Genomic DNA, 15,672 nt, shown 5'->3' with positions numbered 1-15,672 from the left:
AGTAGATATTCGTAACCTTGGTAAGGAAGAAGTTAGCCAGCGTATTACAACGGTCTTGAGATGGTTCATTTAAAAGGCCTACTGGAGGATTGGAGAGCGCTTCAATGACTTGAAAAAGCCTTCTAGACGAATTCTGAGCAGATTCAATCTGATCACAAAAGAAAATGCTCTTGTGGCTAACTATTGCTTTTTTGTATAGTGCAAGCGCATCTTTATAAGTTTGTTTATCTGCGATGCTGTAATGTTTACGCCATCGCCTTTCCAAGTTTCTGCAGTATTGGCGTTATAGCCGAAGATCCTCAGTGAACCATTGAACAGATGGCTTAGCCCGGTTGGAGTAGAAGGATTTAACTGGGGCTTCTTTATTGATGGCGTCCAGAATCCAGTCCTGATATCTACTAGACAACAGGATCGGATTTGGTGATGGCTCATAAGAGGAATCAGCCAGGGTTTTGACCAAGAGCGGAAGGTCTACATTTTTCCAGGCTCTCATAGTAATGGGGGTACGAGAAGTATGTTGCGGGGGGTTAGGATTGTAGGCTAGAATGGTAAAGATAATTGCTGAATGGTCTGACCAGACTACCGGAAGAACTGTGTTAAGTGCGATAGTGGGGTTATTGGTGAAAAGGCCATCAAGTATGTGTCCTGATGAGTAGGAGTTGCAACCAGCTGCTGTAGACCTACAGAGTGTAAATCAGTGATCAATTGGGCCGTATCTTTATCTCCTAGGGCCTCCAGATGGAAGTTAAAATCCCTCAACATGGTGTAGTCCGGATAGCTCAAGGAGAGTTCCGTAAGATCACCAAGGGTTGACAAGAAGCCGCTGTGTGGACCAGGGGGCGATAAATAAGAATTCCCTTGAAGACTTGTTTGTGATTCAGTCTGATGGAAAAAGTACATGCTTCACAGTTGGTTTTGGGAATAAATTCGATTTTAGTTTGGAAGGTCATTCTATAGAAGATCTTCCAGATGCTCCATGCTTCTCCGATGATGCGAGAAGTCTCGATTCAATGTTTCGGCTGCAGCAGCGACACCCTAGTTCAGTGATGCAATGGCTTCAGCCGCGACACACTTCTCTGGTTGCGAGAAGCTTCCACACGATGCGACAACTGCAGGGGCGACACCCTTGTTCAGAAATGCGCGGTGCGCTTCTCTGGGGATGCTAGGCGCTTTCCTCGATGCGGTGCAATGCGACACCCTTGTTCAGAAATGCGGCGGCAGCCACATGGTTGGCGACACGCTTCTTCCTCGTTGCGAGACACTTCTCTCGATGCGGTGCAATACGACCGCTCCAGCGGCGACACCCTTGTTCAGAAGTGACGGCAGCAGCAGCAACTGCGACACGCTTCTTCCTCGTTGAGTCGCGCTTCCAGCTCCTTGCGACACGCAGTCCCTCAGAAGGCCCAAAACAGCAGCAGGCACATCCAAAGAACTCTGGGGAGCTGGGGGTTGAAGTCTGTTGTCGCTGAGACTTCAGCAAGAGGCAAGCTTTTTTCCAAGCCCTTGGAGATCCTTCACAAGTTGCAAGTAAAGCACACAAAGTTCTTTCTCATCTCTTTGAGAGTCAGGCAACCACTGCAGGCCAATCCCCTAAGCAGCACTTCAGCTTAGGAATAGTCTCTCCTCAGTTTCTTCAGGTTCCTCTCCTCAGCAGAGGTTTCTTCTTGTAGTCCAAAAGTGACCTAATTTCTTGGGATCAGGGTCCCAATATTTATACCCCAAAATCCTTTGTTCTCGGAGGGGAGATGGGCCTTTGCCCAGTCCAAACCTGTTCTGAAGCACTCTGTATACAAGATTCCTCCTTTCCATTCACAGTGCAGAAACATCAGACTCCCCACAGGACGTGGAGCCAGCATTGTGGAGGGAAAGCACAGCGGAGGGAAAGCACAGCCCTGGAGCACTTCGTTGACAGCATTCCTTCTGTTTCACTGTGCAGGGCAGAGACATCAGCCGCACCCCAGGAGGTGGAGCCAGCATTGTGGAAGGCAGGCATAGCCCTATTCAAGGTTCAGGTGCAACTCCTCCCACCCATCTAGATGCAGATCTCTATTCACCACTGGACTGACTCATTCTGTCTCTTGGAATCCCCCAGCCCTGTCACTCAAACTCCAGACAAAGAATACACAACCTAGCAGAGGCAGGCTTTGGATTGACAAAAAAACCTACTTTCTAAAAGCGGTATTTTCAAACACAGAATGTTAAAACCAACTTCACTAAAAGATGTATTTTATCATTCTGAGTTCAGACATACTAAACTCTAATTTTTACCGTGTTCCCTGAGTCAGTTAGGATTATAAAATGTAATAATCGAACTGCCCATTCTGGACTATAGAGAACAGGTAGCCTTGCAATAGTGAAACACGAAAATGGCTGTAATTCACTATTAGGACATGCCACACACCAAGGTTTGCCCTACCTTATACTTACAATGCACCCTGCCCTTGGGCCTACCATAGGGGTGTCTGATATGAAGAAAAGGGAAGGTTTAGGGACTGGCAAGTGGGTGCACTTGCCCAGTCAGTGTGACAGTAGCAGACTGCACACAGGTTCTGCAATGGCAGACCTTAGACACATTTTACAAGGCTGCATCTGTGGGTGGCACAACCAGTGCTGCAGGCCCACCAGTAGCATTTGGATTTACATGCCCTGGGCACACTGTACTAGGGTCTGACAAGTAAACCAAACAAGCCAATCATAGAATCACTGATCAATATATTAATTTACAGTAGGGAGCACTTGCACTGTGGCACTGGACAGCAGTGGCAAAGTGCCCAAAGCATCTAACACCTGCAAAAACACATGAGGCAACAGCAAAAATGGAAGGGAGACCCACGCCAATGGTGCCAGGTCTAACCATGATCATGCTTGAAGGGCTTCCCGATTACTTGGTGATAGCAATAATGATCCAGTGTGGCTTGATTGTGGAAGTATGAGGGAAGTGCTACAGATTACTTGGTTGTAGCAATAATGACCCTGTGTTTGGTTGTTTGATTTTATGGGAAGGGTGATTTGGTTGTCGGAGTGTGTAGTTTGTTTGTTGGAGTATGAGGGAGGGGCTTCTAGGTTAGTTGTAGCAATAATGCCCCTGTCTATATAGTTTTTTTTTCCATTCAGACTGGCTGTTTGAATGGTCTATTCTATTGTGCTGCATCAAAGACTAATGACCAGTTCTGCATCTCTTGGTAATGCGGCTGCTTTGAAATCCTTTAGAGGGTGTGGGGTTTGGGAGGTGGTAGTGTTATGTTTGATGCACGCATTCCAACTGAGCTCATTCATAGCTTAGGGTGGCTTATTTTGTGCACAGATTGGTTCTGCATGTCCTGTTTATCCATCTAAGGTCTGCTCTTCAAGCTGTGCCACCACAACCCCAGCACTACAATCCCAGCATTCACGGCCTGTACTTGTAGATAGTTGTCAAGTCACTGGGCACCTGCCTGGTACCCACCTGCAACATCCACATAATATATCAAAAATAAAATGTAAATCGAGAGACTACGAATAGTGCGTGTCTCCAATGTAAACACAGAAGTGTTGCTTCTGCTGTGGGGCAGTGGCCGAGCAGAGCATTAAAGGTGCACCTGAGAATGGACCTTACGAGTACTAACTAACGATTACTAGCAGGAAGGGGCTGTTGAAGGTTGCCAAAGACTTAACCTACCTCAGGCTGCTTCACTTCCAACCATCAGCACGATTTATTTTTCATTGTAAAAAGAGCAGAGGTGAATCTTCTCTTCAAAGGTTTAAATGACTTTGACCTTTGCTCAGTGGTGCCTTTTTCCTTTACTCTCACATGGCACGCAGCTGTGCTGTTACACAATTATTTACAAGCATGTTTTCCATTTTGTTAATGTTTTCTGTAGTTGAGCAGGTGAATGTACCTCACAGACCTCTTTGAAGAGGATGGCTCGAATAGGTCCCTCAGAAGGACCCTGTGAAGGCCAGTGTTGACTGGGTAGCTCCTCACAGCAGAGTGGACTTTGTAGGTGCATGGGGATGAAGTGCTGTCCTACACGACTGTACACTACTCCTGTTGCAGGGTGTTTGAGGAGTGGTTTTTGCGTTGGTGTGTAGCTCCTTCACCAGATGCTTTTTTTCAAATTAAAATATTTGCATATTGCATATGTAATAAAAATGGCTTACCACAATTGATTATTTTCTTGCTGTAATATTTTAAGCGTAATGGAGCTTAACGCGTTCCCATACATTTGTGGCGTCTTCGGGTTTACATGAAGTGCGTTTATCAAATTTGGCACTTAAGTGGGAACGTTTGGGTGCTGTATTCAGTCACACTTTGTTCAAGCAGTGCTAAGGAGCTAAAACTTTAAGATCAGGCTTTGATCCTGAGGGTATTCCCATAAGTTGGGTGTTGGAGATTTGAGGGATGCACATGCTGCAAAGATGACTTTCTGGCCCTAGAAGGGTCTGATGCCTATGAGGACGGGGCAGAGCTTTAGTGCAAAGATCCAGGTTATTATCCAGTATTTGGGTGTCTTTCATAGATTCACATGCCTGAATCCTTCCCCGTCGTCGAGACGGGAGCCTCCGGTATATAAAAAAGTAATGTCCTAGAGACATACATAGAAAAGAATAGGCCTAAGGGTCTCACCTTAGTAGCCTATCCACATCCTTTTGCAGGAAGGACCAAACAGAGCAGGCCCCAAGGGTCCCACCTTGGTGGCCTATCTGGGTCCTTTTGTAAAAAGAGGACCAAATAAAGAAAACAGCCAATCAGCTACTACCTCCTTCTAGAACCTTCCTGTCAGGAGCCCAAGTCTCTCAGATTTTCTACCGCACGTTGTGCTAGGGAGTCTCCGCCTGAGTTCTCCTCAGGAATTTCTCTTTTTCTTCAAAAACTACTTTATTTGTCTTCTACAGTTATGTCTGATAGCCAGAAGATAGGTCTTTTCCGGGCCTGTTCCTCCTGCAGCAAAAAACGACTTCATGTAGAGGATAAACATGTTTACATTGCCTCTACCCTCACCATCAAGCAAAGGACTGCAAAATATGTCGGACCTTCTCGAACAAGACCCTCGAGGACTGAGAAGGAAGACTACTTCTATGGCTTAACAGACTCAAGAACAAAACAGATGACTTGGTGTCGGAAGGTGAGAGTGTCTGGAGTCTCACAATTTTCCTTGAAGAGGCCAAGGGTTTCTTCCCCTAGCCCCACAGACACCCCTCCTATGAAGACTTCTAAAAAGTCCTCAGAGGGCAAGCCATCTGTGTCTGGCAAGGACCTTCCTGTCCCCAGGAAGCAGCCGCTGGCCCCGACGACTACGACAGCGTCGATGGTTCACTCTGCGCAGAAAACTGTCTCAACGTCGACGACGACTGCATCGTCTGCTTCCTCCTCGACGACTAGGACGACGCCTTCATCGTCGGCGAGTAGACCTACGCCGTCGACCATCCCGGTCACTACATCGACGACGAGGACATCGTCGTCGTCGACGACGAGACCATCGTCGAAGACGACAGTCGACGAAAACAACGCCGTCCACTAAGTCTACCTTGTCGACGGTGGGAAAGCCGTCGACGACTGGTACACCGTCGACGGTGGAGAAATTGCCGTCGACGAAAATGACGTCGATGAAGACTCCGTCGTCACAACCACCGACGACTAGTAAATTGCCGTCAGCGAAAATACCTGCCACGGCGCTGTCAACTCCAGCGTCGACGTCTACAGGACCATGGAAGGAGTCTGCACTCTTATCACACGCCATGGATGCCTTTCCACCGCAAGTGAGCCATGTCACGGTAAAAATTACTAAAAGGCCTATCACGCCACTTCAGATGTCGCCCGGTAGGATGCAACAGCTACCTCCGGCCTGTCTATTGCAAGGTCAGGAGTCGGACGAAGACTCCATTACGCAAGCCACTAGTCCATCAGACCTGGTACTTAAGTGCCAAACCACAGACGAGGAACCGGAAGAGGAGGAGGACCTTGTACAACAACCGGTCCAACCTCCAACCCAGACACACGTTACTCCTATGGTGTCTCCCCGCATCCATCGTCTCAGACCTACAATTCCTCATAAAGGATTATAAGGAAAGGTTTCCGGAGAAACCCTCTGCGCCTGTGCTTCCAGCTGCACAGGCACCAGCTCCTTCATCTCGCCATAAGCCAGCTCCCCTGGTCCTTGAAAAGGTGCAGGTGCCAATTCGAGACACTCCCTCATCTGACGAAGAGGAGAGGGAACAGGAGGAAGGTGAAGTCGATGACGACCAGTCGGACCCGGATGCAGACCAGGACTATGTGGCACATTCTCCAGCCTCTCCAGATCCACAGACCTCGGAATCCCCACCTGCAGACATCGGTGGATTCCACAACATCATCGAGCGGGCTGCCAAGAGGTTCCATATGTCCATGGAAACTCAGGAAACTGAATGTTTCCTTTACGATTTCAAGGAGCCCACTAAGAAGTCAACAAGACCGATCCCAATCATTGACTTTATATGGAAGCAGGGCAAACAACTCATGCAAACTCCTGCTTCTATACAGGTGGTAGTGCCCAGGCTTGATAAAAAATACAAGGCCACCTCATCGGCGCCAGCATGCCTAACAGGTCACCCCAAAGCAGATTCCGTGGTGACTCAGGTGGCGCAGAAGAACTCGCGAAACCCAGCCTCGCCCCTGTCGACGCCACCTGACAAGGAAGGCGGGAAACTGGATGCCGTTGGCAAATGCTTCACTACCACGTCAGCCATGACGGTGAAAGTGGCTAACTCAATTGCACTACTGGGCCGTTACAATCGCCAACTCTGGGCGGACATTGCGCCCTATCTTTCTCACCTGCCAGAAGATCTCAGGGAGGAAGCACATTCACTTCTCTTAGAAGGCCAGACCTCTGCTTCCGAGCTTATCGACTGTGCCATTGACGCCGCCATGACTGGTTTCCGGCAACTGGCAGGAGCTGCGGTCCTGTGACAGGGTTGGCTCAAGGCCACCACTTTCCGCCAGGAGGTACAAACCAGGATCTTAGATATGCCATACGATGGCCAGCACCTCTTTGGTGAACAGATCGACGCGGCCCTCACCACCATTAAAAAGGACACTGACACCGCCAAGGCTCTGGGTACTCTACAATTCCGGACCCAGTCCTTTCATGGCAACAGGGGAAGAGGCCAACCTGCTTACAGAGGTTCCTTCCAAAGTCGGTCTTCCTACTCGTATTCGCAGAGCAAACCGCAATTTCAACAGCGGCAACCACAACAGGGACGCCAGTCTTCCTACGGCAAGTCCAATTACCGAGGAAAGGGCCAAAAACGACCTGCTGGCAACAGACAATGACTTGTCTCCCCGGCTAGCCCCTCCACCACTACATTCTTTACGACTTGGAGGAAAGCTAACACACTTTCTCAAAAATTGGCAAACTTTGACAACGGATCGGTGGGTCCTCCAACTCATTCAATTTGGACATTCCCTGGAATTCATCACAATCCCCCCAACAACACCGCCTTGCCAACGATCCCACAGGCACCTACGATTACTTCTTCAGGAAATAGCTTCCTTGCTAAAGAAGGGAGCAATAGAGTTCCACGGGCCCACAAGGGAAAAGGCTTCTACTCCCACTTCTTTCTAATCCACAAAAAAGGAAAGAAGTGGCGGCCAATCCTGGACCTCAGGGCACTCCACGTGTTCCTAAAGAAACAATCGTTCCGTATGGTGACTCTGCAAGAAATCCTTGGTCTTCTGGAGGAAGGGGACTACATGACGTCCTTAGACCTTCAGGACGCCTACTACCATATACCAATTCTCAAAGGGCACAGGAAGTTCCTCAGGTTTGCGGTGGCGGGACACCACTACCAATTCCGTGTCCTTCCATTCGGCCTCAAATCTGCCCCGAGGATATTTACCAAATGCCTATCACCAGTGGCAGCATTCCATCGTCAACAAGGCCACCAGGTGTTTCCATACCTGGACGACTGGTTGGTAAAGGCACCAACAGCGGCCGCCGCAGCCTCATCCTCCAGCGCCTGTCTGGATATTTTCCACCGCCTGGGACTGACCCTCAACATCGAAAAGTCGACTCTGGAACCCACCAAGGTCATCACGTTCCTTGGAGCGACTCTGGACACGGAGAGTGTCAAAGCTTTCCCCTCTCAGGAGAGGAAGGTCAAACTCATCTCCTTGGCCAAGGCAGTGGCTTTGCGGAAAACTATTCCGGTCCGCACGTTCAAGTCCCTTCTCGGCATGATGTCTTCGTGCATACTGCTCATTCCCCACTGCCGCCTAAAAATGCGTCCTCTCCAAGAGGCACTGACCAAGCAATGGACACAAGCCACAGGTTCCTTTGAGGACCGCATACGAGTCACCCGACCCATTGTCAACCACTTGCAATGGTGGACATCACTCAACCATATGTCAAGGGGTCTGCCGTTCCTGCTTCCAGCAGAACCACACGTAATAACTACGGACACCTCCCTAGAAGGTTGGGGAGCAGTCCTACAGGAACTCCAGATCAACGGCAAATGGACGACACAGGAAACCAAGCTCCATATCAATCTGTTGGAGTTAAGAGCGGTCTTCCTGGCTCGACAGGCGTTTCTACCATGCATTCGAAACTCCCCAGTGCTCGTCAAGACGGACAACACCACGATGATGCACTACCTGAACAAACAGGGGGGGGACACGTTCGATCTCGTTATCTCGAGAATCGCAAAGAGTCTGGAACTGGCTTCTGGCACATGGAATAACATTGAAGGCGGAGTACGTCCCGGGCAAGGACAATGTCCTGGCGGACGCCCTGAGCAGGGAGAGATCTCCTTCCCACGAATGGGAACTGGACTCGGAGGTGCTGGACAGCATCTTCGAGGAGTGGGGCACCCCGACAATAGACCTCTTTGCCACCAGAGAGAACGCCAAATGCCCAAGCTTCGCAAGCAGGCATCACCACTCAGGAACCCTCGGGAATGCATTTTCCAACGTATTTGCGTACGCCTTTCCGCCATTCCCGCTGATACCCAGGGTTCTCAGGAAGATGAAATCAGAACCCTGCACTCTGATCCTAATTGCTCCATCCTGGCCGAGCCAGCACTGGTTCACGGAGCTTCATCGCCTCTCTGCCCGGCCCCCGCTTCGCCTGCAGCAGTTTCCGGCCCTGATCACGATGTCCCAAGGGCAGGTCATCCACCCGAACCTGAGCTCTCTGAAGTTGTCAGCCTGGCTCCTGAGTACCGCGAATTCAGCCACCTGAACATCCCGCAGGAGTGCAGAGATGTCCTTGCGAAAGCTAGAGCTGACAGCACTAACAAAACCTACTCACTGAAATGGAAGCGATTCTGTTCCTGGTGTGTGGATAATGGCTTGCACCCCTTCCACGCCACTCCACAGCAGCTGCTGCCATACTTATTGCATCTTGCGCAATCAGGCCTTGCACATGCATCCATCAAAGTGCATCTGGCGGCGATTTCAAGGTTCACTAGAAAGCCTACGGGGCCGTCTCTGTGGGCGGACAGACTTATCAAACAATTCCTAAAAGGCCTATTTCGGTCCTTTCCACGACCACGACCGATTCCTCCATCGTGGCACCTCAATGTGGTTCTTCATCAACTAATGAAGCATCCCTTCGAACCCATCCATAAGGCGGAGATCAAGTTCCTCTCCTGGAAAACGGCCCTCCTCCTGGCGCTCACCTCTGCCAGAAGGGTCAGTGAGTTACAGGCTCTATCCATCCAGGATCCCTTTCTACAATTCAGGGAGGACAGAGTCATCCTGCGGACTAACCCTCGGTTCATTCCAAAAGTCCCCTCAGACTTCCACCTTAACGAACCAGTGGTGCTTAGATCGTTCTTTCCAAATCCTGCCACTGCAGCTGAAAGAACTCTCCATTCTCTGGATCTGAAGAGATGTCTTAAATTCTACATCGACAAGACACAACACTTCCGGAAGTCATCCCAACTCTTTATTGCCTTTAGTAGACCACGGCTAGGCATGCCCCTGACGAAGCAGAGTATCTCAAGATGGATCTCTTCTGCGATCACCTTTTGTCATGACAAGGCCGGACGGCCTTTAGACTCACGAGTCAAAGCTAATTCGACAAGAGCCATGTCCACGTCTGCGGCGCTATTCGCTGGAGTGCCGGTATTGGACATCTGCAGAGCGGCGACCTGGAAGTCCCCGCACACCTTCACCAGGCACTACTGCCTGGATACTGAGCTGATGAAGGATGTATTCCAGTGAGGTGAGCCTTCCTACATCCCTCCATCCTTTACTGGTATGCACATTCTATTACTGTATTTATATGACAATGCATTTTGTGCTTTGTAGTCACGTGATATGTTTTATCTACGTACTCATACCTGATGTTTCATACAGAATGTGCATGATGTATTGCTCTACTCTTGATTCAGGCATGTGAATCTATGAAAGACACCCAAATACTGGATAAGAAATGCGTTACTTACCTGTAACTGCAGTTATCCAGTATTAGTGTCTTTCATAGATTCACATGCACCCTCCCGCCTCCCCTGGCAGGGCTCACCTTTCTCTCTAATGAATTTACGCCTAACTAGCTTTGTGCGTATGAAAATCTGAGAGACTTGGGCTCCTGGCAGGAAGGTTCTAGAAGGAGGTAGTAGCTGATTGGCTGTTTTCTTTATTTGGTCCTCTTTTTACAAAAGGACCCAGATAGGCCACCAAGGTGGGACCCTTGGGGCCTGCTCTGTTTGGTCCTTCCTGCAAAAGGACGTGGATAGGCTACTAAGGTGAGACCCTTAGGCCTATTCTTTTCTATGTATGTCTCTAGGACATTACTTTTTTTATATACCGGAGGCTCCCGTCTCGACGACGGGGAATGATTCAGGCATGTGAATCTATGAAAGACACTAATACTGGATAACTGCAGTTACAGGTAAGTAACGCATTTCTTCCTTCTTGCTGAAGTGCATGGACATACACTCGCAGGAAGTTCATATGTGTGGTCAGTGTAGTTACTGTGCATGATGTTTCAGTTCTTCCGCTGGCCTTGGCGCTGGTCATTCAACTGCTGGGGAGGTGAGGGGACAGCGAGACAAGGCCGACCCAGCTTGCGAACAGCCTACCTCAACTTCTTGCTGCTCAGCTGTCCTGCCAACCTCCTGTTTTCACCCACAAAAATCCAAAACTCATGCTTCCCCCCCCCCCCCAAAAGTCATTGATCTTTTGAAATATCATTTACAATTTGATTCAGTCCACCGAAGCCTACACCATGGGGCAAAGGGTCAGGCCACTTAAGCCAACTGCTTTCTTCACTTTGAGTGATGGCTTTGTGATCTTACACATGTGCCTAATAATAAATCCTCTTCAGTGTGTAGGATGATTATCTTCAATTTCAAATGTTATCTATTTTTGCAGTGGGTAATTTTTTTATCTTTTTAGCATATGAACACCATATATAGTCAATGTTTTTTATTTTTACACTTCATGTCTGTTGTGTGTTTGCTAAAAAAAAAAGAAAAAAATCGACTGGTCAAGTTGTGGCCAGTTGGCTTAGCCAATGCTTGCTCTTCAATTATGTTCCTCCTCCATGGTCAGAGTGACAGCCAGTTTACAGTGCAATGCCGGAAGAGGGGGCCTGTGTTCACTTTTTACAACATTTCCTGAAAACTTCACTTCCTTTCCCCAATAAGGGCTGAAAGTTTCCAAGCACTCCATCCATAAGATCATGCCAGGAAGCCCTTTCCCTGGGTAGGAGCTTGCACAATAAACCTTTACATCAATGTGATGAGAACTATCTCATCCTTGGATTCTGATTGATGGAGAAGACTGAAATTTGTAGTTTTAACCTGCCTGTGATTGGATATTTTATCACCTGTTTTGTGTTTTAAACTTGTGTTTTTCCCTGCCCATGATTCCTTCCATTTAACGTGTTGAATTGTGGGATTAGCAGTCCAAACTCTGTGGTTTTTCCCTCTTATTGCTGATGACTTTCAGTTTTCCCTCCAAATTTCTCCTTTGCTCAGTTGTGCTAACACCTGTATGTTAAAACCATGCACCCCAGCCCCATTTTGTGTTCACAAGCCAGTGAAACCACCCCCTGTCCCCCCCCCCAGAGCCTCCCCCCATAGCCTCTCCCCCTCCCCCCCATAGCCTCTCCCCCTTCCCCTCCATAGCCTCTCCCCCTCCCCCCTCCCCCTCCCCCCTCCCCCGCAACAGGGATATTCTACATCGGAGGGTGCTTCTGTGAGCTGTTTAAACTGTGTTTATTAGGGACTGTGCACTGTGTTCTTTTGGTCAGTAGAGGGAGTAAAGTTTTTATTCAAACAGTATTGTTGAATTTCAAGTAAGTGAGGCCTTTACCTGCAGAAGTCCAAAGTGTGGATTGAGCCGGTCTGTCTCCTAGGAGATTCTGAACAAGAAAAGCAGCTTCCAACTCCCTGGCCAGCAAACCTTGTCTGAGGTCGCTGGGACCTTATATGGTCTGATATTGTTTGTTAAATATGTACACTGATTGGTGGTTGTATCTGATGTCTCTATTGGATTAGGGTTAGTGTCCTCATTGGTTGGGTATTTGAGTGTTCTGAAGTAGGGACAAGGGCTGCCTGTGCAATTGGTTACTTGGGGTGGGACTACTGATAGGGCTAGGGGGTCTATTGTACATAGAGATTAGGGTTTTTGAACTGATTGGGTGCTTGGACTTAGGGCTAAGATTGGCTGTAAGGTCCCGGTCTCCTATTGGTTCTAGATTTTCAGGTTAGTGTTGTGATTGGATAGTGTTAGGGCTTGGGTTCCCATTGGCTGACTGGGTCACCTGATTACTAGGGCTATAAAAGACCATGCTTAGGGTGTCTTAGCCAAGGGCGGAGAGGACCAGGGTAGTTGCCTTTTTGAGCCTGTTAAGGACGGAGAGGACGAGGACAGTTGCCTGTTTGCGCCTGTTAAGGGCATAGAGGACAAGGGCAGTTGCCTGTTTGAGCCTGTTTGAGCCTGTTTGAGCCTGTTTGAGCCTGTTTGAGCCTGTTTGAGCCTGTTTGAGCCTGTTTGAGCCTGTTTGAGACTGGTCAGGTCCAGGGTCAGAAATGCTGCCCAATATACATACCTCCATTATGCATCTATATACTTTCAATGTACTTATGGCTCTATATGTTTATCACTTTCTTCTATTTTAGCTTTTCCAATGCACTTCCCTATTTCTCAGCCTATACTCCGCTCAATATATCCTCTACATGCACTCTCGTGTAACCCCAAACCCCATACCACTACTATGATCCCCAAAATAACCTTTTCTAGACTCTCTCCTACTCTACCCCTCCTTGCAGCATCTTACACCTCTTTTACTATACCGATCCCCCAAAACAAACCTTTCTAAAATCTTTCTTCTTTTCTACCCCTCCCCAACCCTTCTCAATCCAAATAACTGACTAACATATCCACCACTAAAATTACTTTCATGTGTCACAATACATGTGTTCTATCACATGTGCACACTAATTCTGATGGGTTCCAGAGTAGCGTAGTACCTTTGCTTCAAAACCCCATCAGGCGTAGCAAGCGCTATATAAATACAGACCTCTTTCCCCTCACTATCCCGCCACCTACCCTTCCCAAATAACTGAATAACATATCCACTACTCAAATTACTTCATATTTTACTATACTAATTTTCAACACTAATCCTTTGAGTTCCGGAGTGGCTTGCTACTCGCCAGAAAAGCGCTTCAATATCAATCAGGGGTAAGAAGTGCTATATGAATGCAAACCTTCTTCCCCCTTTTTATCCCTCGTCTATCCTTCTCACTCCAAATAACTGACTAATATCCATCACTGAAATTACTTTCATATTTCACCATATTAATTCACCACTAATCCTTTATGGGCTTCCTGAATAGCATGTTTCAAAACCCCATCAGGGGTAACAAGCACTATATAAATACAAACCTTTTTTTCCTCCTCTATCCTTCTGCTATCATTCCAAATAACTGACTAACCTATCCACCACTTAAAATGTACTTGCATGTTTCACTATACTAATTCAACACTAATCCTCTATGGGTCCCGGAGTAGTGTGCTATCCACCGAAAAAGCGCTTCGACGCCTCGTCAGGGGTAGTAAGCGCTATATAAATGCAATTACAATACAATACATTTAATTAATGACTCCTTTTTTTCCACTCATGGCCTTGCTTCTCCATGTTTTTCATCTCACTGCCCCACACTAGGCTTAGTCCCTTGTCCCCGGACTTCACGGAGTGCTCCCTGCATGCTTCTCTTTGAAACTTGTCCATTTCTCCCTCTGCTTTGTCCTTGGGTCTTTTTTATTTTCTCCGTCACCAGAAAAACCTTCCCCACTGTATTAATAACCCTCTCGCCCCCCCCCCCTCTTTGAATTTCGACCATTCTTCCAGAATTTTCATCACCTTCATCGGGTAAGATCTGTTCCCCAGCAACCAGTGAACCCTGTCTTGGTTAAATAAAACCAATCGGCCACTTCTACCTTACGCCCATGCCGCTCGCCACTCCAATGTCCTATTAAACCCTGCCACTTATTTTCCCCTTCTTGCTTGCCTTGTGGTTGGCGGCCGGTTTTCAAGCTCCCTTCCATTCCCTTCGTGGCAGCATTTGAGTTCACAGGTCTGTCGTGTCCACATGGCTGGCACTGCCAACAAATCCTTTATTTTCAGCAATTGAAGGTCCGAGGGTTGGCCCAGGTTGTTCTATCACATGTGCACATAAATCACATTCACTGACAGAACACTGGCCTAGTTCATATCATGGACAGATATAATAGCATTTCTGTGCTGGGTTGCTTAATTGGGGGGGACACCATGCATTTTAAAAGATTTAATAGGATTAAGGCATCGGCTACATAGAACCCGGTGTACTCAACCTGCTCCACGCAGTACCAGCAGTGGAATACCCATGGGGGTGAGTGCACTTGCTGGCGAGATCTGTGGGAGGTCTAGTCACACCTTTAACTTGTCATAAAATAGCGAAGAGAGAATACACCCGCTACCAAGCACAGGCAGGGTATAACTGCTGAAAATATGTAACTGCAAAATATAGGTCACTCGCGTTCACCTGAACTCTCAACCTTTCAGGTTTTTAATTAATTCAAGACTACACCATCAGGATTGGTTTATAAACCTTATTGCTTTTTCACCAAACTAACAAAAATCAGCTTTAAAATGCACCATTTGCTCCACCCTTTTTTAAAATTTCTTCCGGTCAGAACCACTATAACCCTGCTTTTATTAGTGTTGCACGTTCACTACCTCTCCAAGTCAACCTCGTCCCCAGCTTTAATGCCGCCCCTGGGAGCAGGACACTGGGAGGAAGAAACATTTGGATTTGTAGCCACTTTACTGGAAAGTGGGCAGATGAACCTGCAAAGCGACAGTGCTTTGGGCAGATCGCGGTTATGGTTGCCAATCAGACAGCTGCTGTCTGAGACAAGCTTGGAAGCGGACTGGGCTGAACCTCATGTCCCCCCCCCCCCCCCCATCCTGGGCTGATCCCACAAACCAACCCAAGCCCTGATGATTTCACTAATCTAAAAGTTGATGTCCAGGCACTAGAGGCTAGTATGAACCTCTGCACGGTCATGGCAGTGAGGGAACCTGAACCCATCCTCCCACAGCACTGGTTAGACAGAGCACCATAAAACGTCCAGGATGACACTATTATATTGCATTACTGGTGCATTTGAGCTCACCCAATTCTGGGGACTACACACTCCATCCAATGCTGGAATCACCA

Source organism: Lissotriton helveticus, chromosome 5_1 (assembly GCF_964261635.1).
Source record: "Lissotriton helveticus chromosome 5_1, aLisHel1.1, whole genome shotgun sequence".
NCBI lineage: Eukaryota > Metazoa > Chordata > Amphibia > Caudata > Salamandridae > Lissotriton > Lissotriton helveticus.
This window is presented reverse-complemented; position numbering follows the sequence as displayed.